Raw genomic sequence first — 19,966 nt, forward strand, 5'->3', positions numbered from 1 at the left:
CATCACCAACACCCAGAGTTTACTCAAACTCATGTCCATTGAGTCGGTGATGCCATCCAGCCATCTCATCCTCTGTCATCCCCTTCTCCTCCTGCCCCCAATTCCACCCAGCATCAGGGTCTTTTCCAATGAGTCAACTCTTTGCATGAGGTGGACAAAGTACTGGAGTTTCAGCTTTAACATCAGTCCTTCCAATGAACACACAGGACTGATCTCCTTTATAATGGACTGGTTGGATCTCCTTGCAGTCCAAGGGATTCCCAAGAGTCTTCTCCAACACCACAGTTCAAAAGCATCAATTCTTCAGCGCTCAGCTTTCTTCACAGTCCAACTCTCACATCCATACATGACCACTGGAAAAACCATAGCCTTGACTAGACGGACCTTGTTGGCAAAGTAATGTCTCTGCTTTTGTATATGCTATCTAGGTTGGTCATAACTTTCCTTCCAAGGAGTAAGCATCTTTTAATTTCATGGCTGCAATCACCATCTGCAGTGATTTTGGAGCCCCCCAAAATAAAGTCAGACACTGTTTCCACTGTTTCACTATCTTTTTGCCATGAAGTGATGGGACCAGATGCCATGATTTTAGTTTTCTGAATGTTGAGCTTTAAGCCAACTTTTTCACTCTCCTCTTTCACTTTTACCAAGAGGCTTTTTAGTTCCTCTTCACTTTCTGCCATAAGGGTGGTGTCATCTGTATATCTGAGGTTATTGATATTTCTCCCAGCAATCTCGATTCCAGCTTGTGCTTCCTCCAGCCCAGTGTTTCTCATGATGTATTCTGCATATAAGCTAAATAAACAGGGTGACAATATGCAGACTTGATGTACTCCTTTTCCTATTTGGAACCAGTCTATTGTTCTATGTCCAGTTCTAACTGTTGCTTCCTGACCTGCATATAGGTTTCTCAAGAGGCAGGTCAGGTGCTCTGGTATTCCCATCTCTTTCAGAATTTTCCACAGTTCATTGTGATCCATACAGTCAAAGGTTTTGGCATAGTCAATAAAACAGAAATAGATGTTTTTCTGGAACTCTCTTGCTTTTTCGCTGATCCATGTGTATAGTCACCCTGTTTATTTAACTTATATGCAGAGTACATCATGAGAAATGCTGGGCTGAAAGAAACACAAGCTGGAATCAAGGTTGCTGGGAGAAATATCAATAACCTCAGATATGCCGATGACACCACCCTTATGGCAGAAAGTGAAGAAGAACTACAGAGCCTCTTGATGAAAGTGGAAGAGGAGAGTGAAAAGGTTGGTTTAAAGCTCAACATTCAGAAAATGAAGATCATGGCATCTGGTCCCATCACTTCATGGGAAATAGATGGGGAAACAGTGGAAACAGTAACAGACTTTATTTTTGGGGGCTCCAAAATCACTGCAGATGGTGACTGCAGCCATGAAATTAAAAGATGCTTACTCCTTGGAAGGAAAGTTATGTCCAACCTAGATAGCATATTCAAAAGCAGAGACATTACTTTGCCAACAAAGGTCCGTCTAGTCAAGGCTATGGTTTTTCCAGTGGTCATGTATGGATGTGAGAGTTGGACTGTGAAGAAAGCTGAGCGCCAAAGAATTGATGCTTTTGAACTGTAGTGTTGGAGAAGACTCTTGAGAATCCCTTGGACTGCAAGGAGATCCAACCAGTCTATTCTAAAGGAGATCAGCACTGGGTGTTCTTTTGAAGAAATGATGCTAAAGCTGAAACTCCAGTACTTTGGCCACCTCATGCGAAGAGTTGACTCATTGGAAAAGACTCTGATGCTGGGTGGAATTGGGGGCAGGAGGAGAAGGGGATGACAGAGAATGAGATGGCTGGATGGCATCACTGACTTGATGGACGTGAGTCTGAGTGAACTCCGGGAGATGGTGATGGACAGGGAGGCCTGGTGTGCTGCGATTCATGGGGTTGCAAAGAGTTGGACATGACTGAGTGACTGAACTGAACTGAACTGAACTGATGAAAGAAATCAAAGATGACATAAACAGATGGAGAGATATTCCATGTTCCTGGGTAAGAAGAATCAATATTGTGAAAATGACTATACTACCAAACACCATCTACAGATTAAATGAAATCCTTATCAAATTACCAATGGCATTTTCCACAGAACTAGAACAAAAAATTTCACAATTCATATGGAAACACAAAAGACCCCAAATAGCCAAAGCAGTCTTGAGAAAGAATGGAGCTGGAGGAATCAACCTTCCTGACTTCAGATTATCAAGACAAGTATGGTACTGGTACAAAAACAGAAATATAGACCAATGGAATAAGATAGAAATCCCAGAAATAAACCCATGCAACTATGGTACCTTATTTTTGAAAAAGGAGTCAAGAATATACAATAGGGCAAAGACAGCCTCTTCAATAAATGGTCCTCAGAGAACTGGACAGCTACACTTAAAAGAATGAAATTAGAACACTTCCTAACACCATACACAAAGATAAACTCAAAATGGAACAAAGACCTAAATGTAAGACCAGAAACTATGAAACTCTTAGAGGAAAACATTGGCAGAACACTCATTGACATAAATCAAAGCAAGATCCTCTATACCCACCTCCTACAGAAATGGAAATAAAAGCAAAGTAAACAAGGGGAACCTGATTAAACTTAAAAGCTTTTGCATGCAAAGGAAACTATAAGCAAGGTGAAGATAACCCTCAGAAAGGGAGAAAATATTAGCAAATTAAACAACTGACAAAGGATTAATTTCCAAAATATACAAGCAGCTGATACAACTCAATATCAGAAAAACAAACAATCCAATCAAAAGTGGGAAAAATACCTAAAGAGACATTTCTCCAAAGAAGACATACAGATGGCTAACATATGAAAAGATGTTCAACATTGTTCACTTCAGTTCAGTTGCTCAGTCCTGTCCGACTCTTTGTGACCCCATGATTCCCAGCACGCCAGGCCTCCCTGTCCATCACCAACTCCTGGAGTTCACTCAGACTCACGTCCATTGAGTCAGTGATGCCATCCGGCCATCTCATCCTCTGTCAGCCCCTTCTCCTCCTGCCCCCAATCCCTCCCAGCATCAGAGTCTTTTCTAATGAGTCAACTCTTCGCATGAGGTGGCCAAAGTACTGGAGTTTCAGCTTTAGCATCATTCCTTCCAAAGAAATCCCAGGGCTGATCTCCTTCAGAATAGACTGGTTGGATCTCCTTGCAGTCCAAGGGATTCTCAAGAGTCTTCTCCATCACCACAGTTCAAGAGCATCAGTTCTTTGGTGCTCAGCCTTCTTCACAGTCCACCTCCCACATCCATACATGACCACAGGAAAAACCATAGCCTTGACTAGATGTACCTTTGTTGGCAAAGTAATATCTCTGCTTTTGAATATGCTATCTAGGTTGGACATGAATTTCCTTCAAAGGAGTAAGCGTCTTTTAATTTCATGGCTGCAGTCACCATCTGCAGTGATTTGGGAGCCCCGAAAAATAAAGTATGATACTGTTTCCACTGTTTCCCCATCTATTTCCCATGAAGTGATGGGACCAGATGCCATGATCTTCGTTTTCTGAATGTTGAGCTTTAAGCCAACTTTTTCACTCTCCACTTTCACTTTCATCAAGAGGCTTTTTAGTTCCTCTTCACTTTCTGCCATAAGGGTGGTGTCATCTGCACATCTGAGGCTATTGATATTTCTCCTGGCAATCTTGATTCCAGCTTGTGTTTCTTCCAGTCCAGTGTTTCTCATGATGTACTCTGCATATAAGTTAAATAAACAGGGTGACAATATACAGTCTTGACGTACTCCTTTTCCTATTTGGGACCAATGTGTTGTTCCATGTCCAGTTGTAACTGTTGCTTCCTGACCTGCATACAGATTTCTCAAGAGGCAGGTCAAGTGGTCTGGTATTCCCATCTCTTTCAGAATTTTCCACAGTTTATTGTGATCCACAAAATCAAAGGCTTTGGCATAGTCAATAAAGCAGAAATAGATGTTTTTCTGGAACTCTCTTGCTTTTTCCATGATCCAGCACATGTGGCAGTTTGATCTCTGGTTCCTCTGCCTTTTCTAAAACCAGCTTGAACATCAGGAAGTTCACGGTTCACATATTGCTGAAGCCTGGCTTGCAGAATTTTGAGCATTACTTTACTAGCGTGTGAGATGAGTGCAATTGTGCGGTAGTTTGAGCATTCTTTGGCATTGCCTTTCTTTGGGATCAGAATGAAAACTGACCTTTTCCAGTCCTGTGGCCACTGCTGAGTTTTCCAAATTTGCTGGCATATTGAGTGCAGCACTTTCACAGCATCATCTTTCAGGATTTGAAGAGCTCAACTGGAATTCCATCACCTCCACTAGCTTTGTTCATAGTGATGCTTTCTAAGGCCTACTTGACTTCACATTCCAGGATGTCTGGCTCTAGGTGAGTGATCACATCATCGTGATTATCTGGGTCATGAAGATCTTTTTTGTACAGTTCTTCTGTGTATTCTTGCCACCTCTTCTTGATATCTTCTGCTTCTGTTAGGTCCATACCATTTCTGTCCTTTATCGAGCCCATCTTTGCACGAAATGTTCCCTTGGTATCTCTAATTTTCTTGATGAGATCTCTAGTCTTAGAGAAATGCAAATCAAAGTACAATGAGATATCACCTCATACCAGTCAGAATGGCCCTCATCAAAGAGTCTACAAACAATAAATGCTGGAGAAGGTGTGGAGAAAAGCGGACAGTTTTGCACTGTTGGTGGGAAAGTAAATTGATACAGCCAATATGGAAAATGGTATGGACATTCCTTAAGAAACTAGGAATAAAACCACCGTATGACCCAGCAATCCCACTTCTAGGCATTTACCCTGAGGAAACCAAAATGGAAAGAGACACATGTATCCCATTATTCATTGCAACACTATTTACAATAGCTAGAACATGGAAGCAATCTAGATGTCCATCAACAGATGAATGGATAAAGAAGTTGTGGTACATATACACAATGCAATATTAGCCATAAAAAGGAACACATTTGAGTCAGTTCTAATGAGGTAGATGAACCTAAAACCTATTATACAGAGTGAAGTGAGTCAGAAAGAGAAATATTGTATTCTAACATATATATTGGAGAAGGCACCCCACTCCAGTACTCTTGCCTGGAAAATCCCATAGACGGAGGAACCTGGTAGGCTGCAGACCATGGGGTCGCGAAGAGTCGGACACAACTGAGCGACTTCACTTTCACTTTTCCCTTTCATGCATTGGAGAAAGAAATGGCAACCCACTCCAAAGTTCTTGCCTGGAGAATCCCAGGGACGGGGGAGCCTGGTGGGCTGCCATCTATGGGGTCGCACAGAGTCGGACACAATTGAAGCAACTTAGCAGCAGCAGCAGCAACACATATGTACAGAATCTAGAAAAATGGTACCAAAGAATTTATTTACAGGGCACCAATGGAGAAACAGACACAGAGAATAGATATGGACATGGGGAGAGGGCAGGAGAGGGAGAGATGTATGAAAAAGTAACATGGGAACTTACATTACCTTATGTAAAATAGATAGCCAAGGGGAATTTGCTGTATGGCTCAGGAAACTCAAACAGGGGCTCTGTATCAACCTAGAGGGGTGGGATGGGAAGGGAGATGGGAGGGAGTTTCAAAACAGAGGGGATATATGTATACCTATGGCTGATTCATGTTGAGGTTTGACAGAAAACAGCAAAATTCAGTAAAGAAATTATCCTTCAATAAAAAGTAAATAAATTAAAAAAAAATTGAGGCTGGACATTATAAAAATCTTTGAGGAAAACATAGGCAGAACACTCTCTGATATAAATTGCAACAATATCTTTTCAATCCATCCCCCAAAGTAATGGAATAAAAACAAAAATAAACAAATGGGACTTAATTAAACTCAAAAGCTTTTACACAGCAAAGGAAACCATAAAGAAAATGAAAAGACAGCCCAAAGAATGGGAGAGGATATTTCCAAATGATGTGACAGACAAGGAATTAGTCTATAAAATTTACAAATGGCTCATGTGGCTCAATATAATCAAAAGAAACAGCCCAATCAAAAACTGGGCAGAAGACCTAAGCAGACATTTCTTCAAAGAAGACATACAGATGGGCAAGAAGCACATAAAAGATGTTCAACACTGCTATTTATTAGAGAAATGGATTTCAAAACTACATTGAGATATCACTTCCTACCTCAGGATGCCTATCATCAAAAAAATCCACAAACAATAAATGCTGGAGAAAACAGGAAGAAAGGGAACACTTTTACACTGTTGGTGGGGATGCAAATTGGTACAGCTACTGTGGAGAACAATATGGAATTTCCTTAAGAATCTAAAAACAGAGCTACCATATTATCTTGCAATCCCACTCCAGAGCATATATCAGGAGAAAAACGTGGTCTAAAAGGATAAATGCACCCTACTGTTCACTGCAGTGCTGTTTACAGTGGCCAAGACATGGGGGCAACCTAAATGTCTATCAACAGAAGAATGGATAAAGAAGATGTGTTACATATACATGGTGAAATATTACTCGGCCACTAAAAAGAATGAAATAGTGCCATTTGCCACAACATGGACAGATCTAGAGATTGTCATACTGAATGAAGTAAGTCAGACAGAGAAAGTAAAATACTGTATGATATTGCTTAAGTGCAGAATCTAAAGAAGTGAGACAAATGAACTTTCTTTACAAAAAAGAAACAAACTCACAGACTTAGAGGATGAACTTATGGTTACCAGGGGAAAAAGGTAGTCGGAGGAATATTTAGGGAGTTTGGGATTGACGTATACACAATGCTATGTTTAGAATGGATAACCAACAGGACCTATCATATAGCATAAATAAATAAATGAAGTGTTTAGAGTAAAAAAATGATTCATTAAAAAAATCTATATATTGTTTCCATGATTGATTCTTAGCCTACATAGAAATGATTGATAACAATAAGATCTAGCATGTATTTTTTGTTAACTGCTGCTGCTGCTGCTAAGTTGCTTCAGTCGTGTCCGACTCTGTGCAACCCCATAGATAGCAGCCCACCAGGCTCCCCCATCCCTGGGATTCTTCAGGCAAGAACTTTGGAGCGGGTTGCCATTTCCTTCTCCAATGCATGAAAGTGAAAAGTGAAAGTGAAGTCACTCAGTCGTGTCCGACTCCTAGCGATCCCATGGACTGCAGCCCACCAGGCCCCTCCATCCATGGGATTTTACAGGCAAGAGTATTGGAGTGGGTTGCCATTGCCTTATCCGTTTGTTAACTATGTATTATATAATTACTGCTTAATGTATATGTTATTTAATCCTTAATACCATCTAATCAGGTTGATTCATTTATTATTAATATTTCTATTTTACAGAAGAAGAAATAAAGGCCAAAAAAGCTTAAGCTACTTGCTTACGATGTGCAACATATCATTGATAGAGTTAGAATTTAAACCAGGACTTTAAACCCAAATATTAATCATTCCACTCTTCTTCTTCTTGATCAGAGCTCAAGTTCAAAGTATTTGAAAAGAAGACAATTTTTGTGAATCAAGACAAATCACTCATGGAAATTAAAAACCCATGCAAAATGAGAAATATAGCAGATGCATTGATATTATAGTCCATCTGGTTGTTTGGAAACAAGAATTTTAATTATAATTTCCATAAACAAAACCCTAAAAGTCTAGTATCTGAGGAAAAAAAACAGATAAAAAACATTTTATGAGATAATCTAGCCCATTCTTTGTCTTAACCCAAGGACGACTGGAACGAGAATCTTAAACATCACTTGAATTTCTGGGTTCTTCTTTCAACAGGTATACTTGTTAGTATTATGAACAGCTTAAAGAATTTTAAGATACAGTTCTTGTCTTCCTAGAACTTACCATTAAGAAAACTGCTTATTCACATTACAATTCAGATGACCGTATGTAGCCTCACAGAGCAATTCTATTTAGTTAAGTATTACAATGAATACTACAAACAACATCTAAGTCTTTGTCCATGGATTCCTGGAGGGGTGCTCTGTGCTCAGTCCCTTTGCTAGATGTATTCAAGCAGGGGTAGAGCAATGTGGACCATTTATGAGAAGTTTCATGAAGGAAGTGAGCTTGAGTTAGGACCTGAAGAATTAAGAGAGTGGCAAAGTGGGTGTAATACGTGGGAGAAAAGATCAGCTTGGTATGTTCTGGAGAGAGTGAAGAGACAGATGTTGCTGGAACAAAGGAGTGTAGAGAGCAGTTAATTGGGTAGGGGCTTCCTCAATAGTTCAGTGGGTAAAGAATCCACTTGCCATGCAGGAGCCACAGGAGGTACAGGTTTGATCCCTGGGTCTGAAAGTTCTCTTGGAGAAGGCAACCCACTCCTAGGAAATCCCATGGACAGAGTAGCCTGGTGGGCTACCATCCAAAGGATTGCAAATAGTCAGACATGACTGAGTGACCATGCACTCATGCAAGGTACTCTTAGGCTTAGCAGTTTGTAGTAGATCTTAAAGCAGCATGGAATTATGGAAGGTTTTAAGGAGATGTTCAAGTGTTTTAGGATGAAAATAGCAAAGATATGGAGAAAAGATTGGAAAGGGACAGCTTCAAGTCAGGAGAATGGTTAAGATGCTAGAGCAGAAATCCTGGTATGGTGCAGGAGATGTGAAATCGGATGGATTGTTTCTACCTCTTGAAGGTATGGCAGGGCTATTCCCTGGGATGGTAAGATAAGATGGAGCTGCAACAAACTATTAGAAAAGATAAGATCCATAACTCAAAATTCAAGAGAGTAAAATCGGTTCTTCAGGTTATAGAGGCAAGCGTGGGGCTGAGAAATAAAGATGAAGCTAAAATGAGCTGAATAAAGGCAAAATCTGACTTGCAGGAGAGGAGATAGTATGGGGCAAAGTAACAGGTTGTAAGAAGGTGAGGTTTTGTAGAAAGTTGTCTAAAGCTCTTTGAAGGGGGTGCCAGTCCCATGGCCTAACTAAGTCATTCTAAGCAGAGAATGAACAGATAACCATCACAATGGCTTATGAAACATTAGGAAGTATATTGCAGTTGACAATAATCTTGTTGGACATCAACCTGTCACAGTTTTGAGGACCTTGGGGAACCTACCTCAGCACTAGGAGTTTTCTCAGAATTATGTCTTTCTCTAAAATGACAGAATATTTTGGATGACCACAGATTTTGCATGATCCAAGTCCTGAACCTTGGAGAAGATTGCAAGATGGGAATGAATTCAAGAAATTTATAAAACTGAATGAAAAATTTTTTGATGGAGTAAGATCTAAAATTATATGACTATAAGATCTAAAATTATGTAGTTTTAGATCAGAAAGAGACTTTAGAAATTTTTTATAGTTCCCCACCTAAGCTGGATTCTCAAAAATAGCATTCATTATTGTCCTTTAAAAGTTTTTATATCAATAATATATCTGTATACTTTATAGCATTTAAATTTCCCCCTTTTATAATAGTAGGTTGGACTCACAGACAAATATTAATATTTGAACTACCACATACTTTATTATAAATCCTACTGCTGTGATCATATTCATTAAAAGATAAAATAAATTGGGATATTTAGATGATAGTTTTTTTAAAAATCTAAAATCTGTTGCCCCAAACCCCCAAAAGCTGTTTTAAATAATGTCGTAGAGAATTCCATTGAGAAATTTCTAGCCTAGTTAGTAATATCATCTATAGTTGCACCCTACATATAAGTAGGTGAGAAATGTTTAAAGTATTAAATCTCACCGCTGCTGCCAGGGAGAATAGTTGACAGAGCTACAGGAAGTCACAGAAAGCCAGGGATATATGCCCCAGTTGGGAGACATTTTCAGGGGACATTGAAAAAAAATTTTTTTACTCAGAATCTGAACATTGACCATGTGAAGAGAAGGACAAGGCTGTTCTGCTATTATATTCATAGTCCAGCATGAGAAGATGAACAATCATAAAAATCAGGATGGTAAAAATCAGGATGATCCATGAAGGATCAGGGTGTATTTTCTATAGTGACAGCTGGCTAAGCTTTGTGTCAGATCTCTAGAGAAATAGTGATACTAACGCCAAGATTAAAGAAACTTACTGAATCGGTTCACACACGTGTATTTATGTTATAAAGTATTATGTTACTTTTTATATTATAAAGTAATAGAATTATAATCTTATTCTATTGTCACTTTAATTGAGAGGTTTTTTTGGTAGCTCTTTTTTCTCCCTTTTCTTCTTTTGTTCTCTTGTGATGTGCTGGTTGCCTTAAGTGTTATATGTGTTGTTGTTGTTGCTAAGTCGTGTCTGACTGCTTGTGACCCCATAGACTGTAGCGCACTGGCTTCCCTGTCCTTCACCATCTCCCGGAGTTTGCTCAAACTCATGTCCATTAAATTGGTGATGCCATCCAACCATCTCATCCTCTGCCATCCCCTTCTCCTCCTGCCTTCAGTATTTCCCAGCATCGGGGTCTTTCCCCATGAGTCAGCTCTTCGCATCAGGTGGCTAAAGTGTGGGAACTTCAGCTTCAGCACCAGTCCCTCCAATTCAGGATTGATTTCCTTTAGAATTGAGAATTGATGCTTTTGAACTGTGGTGTTGAAGAAGACTCTTGAGAGTGCCTTGGACTGCAAGGAGATCAAAGCAGTTATGAGTAAGAAGTAGTATTATGAGCCAAAGACATAGGATTTGTCTTTGTAACCGGTTCTTCTTCACCAAGATGAATACATCCTGGCTCATTTGCTTCACTATTTCTTCTCACTAGTTTGGGCATGAGGAATGTTCTTAAAACCATATTACAAAGGCAATCAAAGAGGAAGACTTTAGAAAAAAATTCTGAAATAAAATCATACTTTTTTCTACATAAAAAAAGACCACAGCAATATCAACACATCCTAAATAATCTCTTTTCTCTGGAGAATAAATTTTCTGCTCTCAAAACAGCTGTACATCCCATCTTGTTCTTATTAGAGTTTAAGTCATATAATGAACTGTGAAAAGAATGTTACGTGCCAGTGTACCCTGTCCTCACACTAAACAGCTTCGCAGTAAAGGCTAGTTTATCATTCCTTGTTTAAAAATGCAATTCCTGTGGTTCCTTCAGAGGTAGCCAAATACAACTTGAATGCTACCAAATCATTCCTTGTTTCCTCTTTTAGCTCCCCTTGGGTGTTTTCAAATGTGTATCACTTTTCAATAAAAGGTCTCCTATATTGCAAATTTACAGTAGCATTCTTTGATTTTTTAATAATAAAATATGGAAGTAAATTTATGAATTGTCTGCTCAGTACACAAGGCAGCATGATACATTTCAATTTTGCACTGACATCAGTGACTAACTTTTTAGTAAGGTGCAAAGCTGTTGTAAGACATTTTCTAAAAAAATAAATCCTGATCTGGATATGTCTGTGTTTATGAATTAGCTAATTTAGGGAAATGGTGCCAAGAAAGTCAGATGAGTAAGAGGCATCCCCAAGATGACAGAAATATGTGAATCATTTCTATAAAAATGGAGCCTGTGCCTCTAGTCTTGCCAACAGTCAAGGCTGATTTTACATGGGATGCATGAAAACATTTGTGCTTCACTGTTTTGAAGTAAGAGCTACAGATTGCAATGGCAGGCTCACCACTACAAGGTTTCCTCGTTAGAAATTCTCACTTATTGAACAATTTAGCTATACACCTAGACTTGAATTAGTCTCCTGGAGGCTGAATCACAGACGATAATTAGTCAGGATGCACTCTTATAGGAAGTGTCTATGGATGTTTTGGATTTGTAAGAATGAGAAAAAAATGACCCTGGCTAAAAATTAGTGATGAGTAAGGGATATGCAAAGGAAGGTGTCTTCTCGTGAGAGGCATGCTGGGGATATTTGATCTTCTTGCCTCTGTACTGTATTTAGAATTGGTTATTCCATCAATATGTGTCTAACCTCTACAAAGAAAATATATGAAGCCTGAAAATCAATCATTCTCCGTCTCCAGCAAGGTGGAATGAATTAATTGACATCGATGTTGCTCACACTTGTTCAGTTGTGAATCCTTGAACTTGTGTGGATACATCTTATTATAATAACTGAGATGAGAAATACTGATGCCTGAAACACAAATGCCAAAAAATGCACAGAAAAAGAGGAAAGGAGAATTTGAAATAAGTCTAAAGGAAATCAGTCCTGGGTGTTTATTGGAAGGACAGATGTTGAAGCTGAAACTCCAATATTTTGGCCACCTGATGTGAAGAGCTGACTCATTTGAAAAGACCCTGATGTTGGGAAAGATTGAGGGCAGGAGGAGAAGGGGACGACAGAGGATGAGATGGTTAGATGGCATCACCAACTCAATGGATATGAGTTTGGGTAAACTCTGGGAGTTAGTGATGGACAGGGAGGCCTGGCATCCTGCAGTCCATGGGGTTACAAAGAGTCGGACAGGACTGAGTGACTGAACTGTACAGTCAGGAATGACACTTTATCCTGTGATTATTTTTTTTCTAAAGTCTTTTTGATTATAGATGTAAACATTCTGGAAATCCCACTCTGCATTGACCATTTTTCTTTGCTAACTGTCTAGGAATGCAAACGTTTAGAGTTTATGAAAATTCTTGACTTTGTTAATTCTGTACTTCCTGCTTTGCCTATAGAGTATGAAACTCATAGTACGTATTCAAAAAAACATTGATTTGAACAATTTGGCCATTTTCATTGATGCAGAAAGACAATTCCAATGTACAGAGTGTCTGAGGTTCAGTTTGATTTTATTCATCTGTCCTAACCTCTATCACCAGAGCTTTATTTCTCAAGTACCTGATTTTCTAACTTGTAACAAAAACTTTGTCCACAATTAATAGTTCCTGCAACTCATTCACAGAAATGAATAGGATAGCTATGAGTGATTGTAAAAGAATATAGTTGTGAGAATAGAGTGAGTAATGATCTTGATGACTTATATGGCAGAAAGAAAACACTGACTTTGAGAAAAGTCCAGATGGATGTTTTTACTTAACACTCATTCTAGTCTGGTTTAACATAGTTCAGTATCATTTGTCACTAGTTTGATGCCATCTAGCCTCTAGTTACTTTTTTATTTTTGAAGGGATCATGTGGGTATTGTTTTGTGGAGTTTCTCTAAGGAGCAGTTTATAAGAAAGGTTTTAAGATTAATGAACATGAATTTCCTCCAGTGATGTGAGTAGATAGGAACTGTGGGAAGCAGATCTATGAAGAATGCAGTGCTGAGTAATTTAAGCCCATACTCTCCCAATGCTTACAGTGAGAATTCAAGGATCACTTACAAATCTATTGTTGTAATTTAGGCTAGAGTTTCATAATTCACTCAATAAATAATATCCATCATCTGTTATATGGATACCATGGTATTGGGCACTGAGTAGAAAGTGAATATGAAGAAACTGTGATCCTGTATTTAAGGATTTCATAATCTAAAGTTAAATTCTAGTTTATAATCTAGACATTGAGTTAACAATATCACAAGTTGCCTGAAGAGAGGCTAAAATAAAGGCTAACAGAATTTTGCCAAAAAAACACACTGGTCATAGCAAACACTCTCTTCCAACAACACAGGAGATGACTCTACACTTGGACATCACCAAATGGTTCATACCAAAATCAGATTGATTCTATTCTTTGCAGCCAAAGATAGAGAAGCTCTATACAGTTGGCAAAAACAAGACCAGGAGCTGAATGTGGCTCAGATCATGAACTCCTTATTGCCAACTTCAGACTTAAATTGAAGAAAGTATGGAAAACCACTAGGCCATTCAGGTATGACCTAAATCAAATCCCATATGATTATACAGTGGAAGTGAGAAACAGATTCAAGGGATTATATCAGATGAGCAAAGGGCCTGAAGAACTATGGATGGAGGTTTGTAACATTGTACAGGTGGCTTAAAACTCAACATTCAGAGAACGAAGTTCATGGCATCTGGTCCCATCACTTCATGGGAAATAGATGGGGAAACAGTGGAAACAGTGTCAGACTTTATTTTTGGGGGGATCCAAAATCACTGCAGATGGTGACTGCAGCCACAAAATTAAAAGACGCTTACTCCTTGGAAGGAAAGTTATGACCAACCTAGATAGCATATTCAAAAGCAGAGACATTACTTTGCCAACAAAGGTCCGTTTAGTCAAGGCTATGGTTTTTCCAGTGGTCATGTATGGATGTGAGAGTTGGACTGTGAAGAAAGCTGAGCGCCAAAGAATTGATGCTCTTGAACTGTGGTGTTGGAGAAGACTCTTGAGAGTCCCTTGGACTGCAAGGAGATCCAACCAGTCCATTCTAAAGGAGATCAGTCTTAGGTGTTCTTTGGAAGGAATGATGCTAAAGCTGAAACTCCAGTATTTTGGCCACCTCATGCGAAGAGTTGACTCATTGGAAAAGACTCTGATGCTGGGAGGGATTGGGGGCAGGAGGAGAAGGGGACGACAGAGGATGAGATGGCTGGACGGCATCACTGACTCAATGGACGTGAGTCTGAGTGAACTCCGGGAGTTGGTGATGGACAGGGAAGCCTGGCGTGCTGCGATTCATGGGGTCACAAAGAGTCGGACATGACTGAGCGACTGAACTGACTGACTGACTGACAGGAGGCGATGACCAAACCATCCCCAAGAAAAAGAAATGCAAAAAGGCAAAATGGTTGTCAGAGGAGGCCTTAGAAATAGCTGAGAAAAGAAGAGAAGTGAAAGGCAAAGGAGAAAGGGAAAGATATATCCATCTGAAGGCTTTCCTGGTGGCTCAGCGGTAAAGAATCTTCCAGTAATGGAGGAAACCTGAATTCAGTCCCTGGGTCGGGAGGATCTGCTGGAGGAGGGCATGGTAACCCACTTTAGTACTCTTGCCTTGAGAATCCCATAGACAGAGGAGCCTGGCAGGCTGCAGTCCTTAGGGTGGCACAGAATCAGACATGACTGAGACACCATTTCACTTACAATACACTTACAGCTGCACGCTGTAAGCAGCAGCATGCCCATTTGAATGCAGAGCTCCAGAAAAGAACAAGGAGAGATATGAAAGCCTTCTTAAGTTAACAATACAAAGAAATAGAGGAAAACAATAGAATGAGAAAGACTAGAGATCTCTTCAAGAAAATTAGAGATACCAAGGGAACATTTCAAGAAAAGCTGGGCACAATAAAGGACAGAAATGGTAAGGACCTAACAGAAGCAGAAGAGATTAAGAAGAGGTGGCATGAGTACACAGAAGAACCATATAAAAAAAGTCTTAATGGCCAAGAGAACTATGATGGTGTGGGCACTCACCTAGAACCAGACATCCTGGAATGTGAAGTCTTAGGAAGAATCATTATGAACAAAGTGGGTGGAGGTGATAGAATTCCAGCTGAGCTATTTCAAATCCTAAAAGATGATGCTGTGAAAGTGCTGTACTTAATATGCCAGCAAATTCGGAAAACTTAACAATGGCCATAGGATTGGAAAAGGTCAGTTTTCATTTCAATCCCAAAGAAGAACACCACCAAAGAATGTTCAAACTATCACACAATTGAGCTCATCTCACATGCTGGCAATGTTCAATATCTTTCAAATGAGACTTCAACAGTATGTGAAACAAGAACTTCCAGATATACAAGCTAGGTTTAGAAAAGGCAGAGGAACCGGAGATCAAATTGCTAACATCCATTGGATCATAGATAAAGCAAGGGAATTTCAGAAAAACATCTACTTCTGCGTCATTGACTATGCTAAAGTCTTTGAATGTTGGATCACAACAAACTGTGGAAGATTCTTAGAGATAGGTATACCAGACCACTTTACCTGCCTCCTGAGAAACCTGTATGCAGGTCAAGAAGCAACAACTGGAACCAGACATGGAACAATGGACTGGTTCCAAATTGGGAAAGGAGTACATCAAGGCTGTATATTGTCACCCTGCTCATTTAACTTATATGCAGAGTGCATGTGTGCCTGCTAAGTTGTTTCAGTTGTGTCCAACTCTTTGCGACCTTAACATCATGCAACTGCCAGGCTAGATGAAGCACAGGCTGGAATGAAGATTGCCAGGAGAAATATCAATAACCTCAGATATGCAGATGACACTGCCCTAATGGCAGAAAGTGGGGAGGAATTAAAGAGCCTCTTGATAAAGGTGAAAGAGGAGAGTGAAAAAGCTGGCTTAAAACAACATTCAAAAAATGAAGATCGTGGCATCTGGTCCCATCACTTCATGGCAAGCAGATGGGGAAACAATGGAAATGGTGACAGACTTTATTTTCTTGGGCTCCAAAATCACTGTGGATGATGACTGAAGCCATGAAATTATAAGACACTTGCTCCTTGGAAGAAAAGTTATGACAAACCTAGACAACTTATTAAAAAGCAGAGACATCACTTTGCTGACAAAGGTCTGTATAATCAAATCTATGGTTTTTCCAGTATTCATATATGGATGTGAGAGTTGGACCATAAAGAAGGCTGAGCACTGAAAAACTGATGCTGTCAAACTGTGGTGTTGGAGAAGACTCTTGAGAGTCCCTTGGACAGCAATGACATCACACTAGTCAATCCTAAAGGAAATCAACTCTGAATATTCATTAGAAGGACTGGTGCTGAAGCTGAAGCTCCAATACTTTGGCCACCCTTGATGTGAAGAACTGACTCATTAGAAAAGACCCTGATGCTGGGAAAGATTGAGGGCAGGGGGAGAAAGTGGCGACAGAGGGTGGGACGGTTGGATGGCATCACCGACTCAATGGATATGAGTTTGAGCAAGCTCCAGGAGATAGTGAACGAAATGGAAGCCTGCCATGCTGTAGTCCATGGGCTTGCAAAGATCTGGACATGACTGAGTGACTAAAGAACAATGGGTTTGAAAGGAGGACATATTTTGTTTGGTGACCTGGGGATATGAGTTTTGAACTGAACCTTGAAATTGGGTTAGATTTAATTGTTAGCACAGGTAGGAAAAGAAGATGGAGAGGAATTCTAGTGAGAGTGAATGGCATCTGATTATCTCCAAAATTCTCTCTTCAACTTGCCTCTAAACATTACTGCCACTGTATTCATCAACACGTTTGTTATGTCTTACTTACTCTATGGCAGTTTCCTCCTTGGTAGATCTTCCTATCTCCAGTCTCACCTCTTTGAAATGTATCCTCTGAAAATACATTGCCGCATGTAACTCTCCCACTAGAAAACATGAAGTATTTCTCATTGCATGCCTAGAAAACAAGTCCACATACAAGGTCCTTTATGATCTGACCAAGTTCTACCACTCACGACTTTGCACCTTTCAGGGGACATTTAACAATGAGTGGAGACACTTTTGGTTTTCACAGTTCAAGGGAGGGTGCTCCTGGCATCTTCTGCAAGAGGTCAGGGATGCTGCTAAATATCCTAGAGAGCACATGATGGTCTCCCAGCACAAAGAATTACTTGGCCCAAAATGTCAATGGTGTGAGATCAAAAACCCCTGGTTTACATTACACTTAATTCAATTGTGTAATTATAATAACAACAGATTTGGGAAAAGGGGCCCCTGACTCTTAATAAATGTCAAACTCACCCAGCAGCTATAGAATTCTACGGGTAAATAGAAGAGTTTAATATTAATTTATAATCATTTAGCATGTCCTATGCATCAGCCAAATCAGTGCAAACACAGCCAACACAGGGAAATCAGTGCATTATTTAATCTCTAGTGTTTTTCCAGGGTCATGTATGGATGCGAGAGTTGGACTGTGAAGAAAGCTGAGTGCTGAAGAATTGATGCTTTTGAACTGTGGTGTTGGAGAAGACTCTTGAGAGTCCCTTGGACTGCAAGGAGATCCAACCAGTCCATTCTGAAGGAGATCAGCCCTGGGATTTCTTTGGAAAGAATGATGCTAAAGCTGAAACTCCAGTACTTTGGCCACCTCATGCGAAGAGTTGACTCAGTGGAAAAGACTCTGATGCTGGGAGGGATTGGGGGCAGGAGGAGAAGGGGACGACGGAGGATGAGATGGCTGGATGGCATCACTGACTCGATGGATGTGAGTCTGGGTGAACTCCGGGAGTTGGTGATGGACAGGGAGGCCTGGCGTGCTGCGATTCGTGGGGTCGCAAAGAGTCGGACACGACTGAGTGACTGAACTGAACTGAACTGAGTGTTGTTTTAGTGAACATTAATTAAGAAGCTTCTACTCAGCTTGTATTCTTCTGAACAAGCTGCCTATCTTTGTATTGCTAGAATCTTGGATGCCTTCTTCCTGTCCTGGAATTCTCTTTCTTATTCCTCCACTGAATAAACGTACACCTATTGCCTGGAGAATCCCATGGACAAAGGAGCCTGGTGGGCTATGGTCCATAAGGTCACACAAAGTCAGACCCGACTGCAGTGACTTAGTGTGCATGCACGCATCTTTTAAGTCCCGGATTAAATATACCCAAGGGGAAACTTTTCTTAATTCTCCATACAGTGGATTGGTCTAGCTATTCCCTTATAACCCACTTTTGACATGGTTCACAGATTATTATAATAATTTATCATGTGTGTTTCTTCTATAGTCCGTTGAAGACAGGGTTCATATTTCATTCATCTTTGCACCACTGGTACTTATCACAGTACCTGGCACACAGAAAGCAATCAATATATGTTGATTCAAAAATGAATAAAGGGCTTTGCAGGTGGTGCAGTGGATAAAAATCTGTTTGCCAATGTAGGCAACACAGATTTGATCCCTGGTTCAGGAAGATTCCAGCTGCCATGGAGCAACTAAGCCCATGTGCCACACCTACTGAGCCTAAGCTCTACAGCTTGTGAATGAAAAGCCCACTCACCACAACTAGAGAGTGGCCCCCACTCTCCCCAACTAGAGAAAGCCTGCATGCAGCAAAAAGATCCAGTGCAACCAAAGATGAAATAAATAAGTAAAAATGTTAAAATGAATGAATGAGGAAGGATGAAAAAATTATATGTACACTAGAAACAGGTAATAGCCTGTTTTGCATGGAAAGAAGACATGAATAAAAGACTTGTAAAAGATCAGACTGCAAAGATATTTAGGACCTAGATTATAGAGTGCTTTGAAGGCCTGGGATTTGTGGTTTATATTGTAAGGGTTAGAGAAAGTAGAATTTTTTTTTTTTTTAATAAGGGGTGACACAAAGTGGCACTGTAGAAACATTAAGCTGGTGGTGGTATTAGAAAGTATTTGGTAATTAGAAAGCATTTAGCCACTTAATCATAATGTATGTGAGGCTTATGTAAATATTGTGGGTTTTAGTGCTGAAGAGAGCATGTGAACTTAATCTTGGGTCACTCCCAAGCCTGAAAGAGAAGGAGGCAGAACATCACTATAATCATAGTACTTGTCCCATGAGATCTGTGTATTCCACTGAAGAATGGGAGTGAACAGCAGTGAAGAAATTGACAGGGACACAGGGTAACTGCTAGAACTGACCAAAGTCAGATGTGCCCTGGAGGTGTCCGTGCCTCTCTTGGTAGGCATACTTTCCAGGTATATACCATGGGGGACTTTGCTCTTGGTGTTTGTTATCTTAGAGGAATCTGGTAGCTTTTATTCCTGCCCACTCATCTTTTCCATTTTCCTTTTTATAGCTACAGAATCCTTTGGGGGGATTCTTTTCCATTTTCCTTTTTATAGCTACAGAATTCTTTGGGGGGATTCTTCTCTTCTTTTATGTGGTCTTGGTATACAGATTGATCATGCCATTCCTGTCCTCTTCCTTTCCAGGCATATTTGAGCACATGACTCAGGCTGAGCCAATCATAGTGCCACATCTACCTGGACAGTTCTTTCCAAGGGTCCGTATATAGTCAAATCAGGTCAATCAGAATTCTTCCTCACAACCTTACAGTTGGGGAGGAATCACTTCCTTTCACTTAGTAAACCATAAGGATATGGACCTAGACTGTCATTGGCTGTTCCCTCCAATGCATGGAGAGGCCTTGCAAGGAGTAGAAAACAGAAGCCAACATGCAAAGTGAAGCAGAGCTCAACAGAAATAAGAATGGGATGGAGACAGACATTGT

The 19,966-nt window shown here is 40.1% G+C and overlaps 1 long non-coding RNA gene across 1 annotated transcript in view; it reads right to left on the reverse strand.

The window, feature by feature from the left end:
• The window catches only part of LOC123333167, a 46,236-nt gene extending 28,858 nt beyond the window's left edge, over window positions 1–17,378 (reverse strand). The window contains exon 1 of the long non-coding RNA XR_006550322.2: window positions 17,025–17,378. This is a non-coding gene — a long non-coding RNA (uncharacterized LOC123333167). The remainder of the gene's footprint in view (window positions 1–17,024) is intronic.
• Window positions 17,379–19,966: the final 2,588 nt, after the last annotated feature.

Source organism: Bubalus bubalis, chromosome 1 (assembly GCF_019923935.1).
Source record: "Bubalus bubalis isolate 160015118507 breed Murrah chromosome 1, NDDB_SH_1, whole genome shotgun sequence".
In the NCBI taxonomy this organism is placed as follows: domain Eukaryota; kingdom Metazoa; phylum Chordata; class Mammalia; order Artiodactyla; family Bovidae; genus Bubalus; species Bubalus bubalis.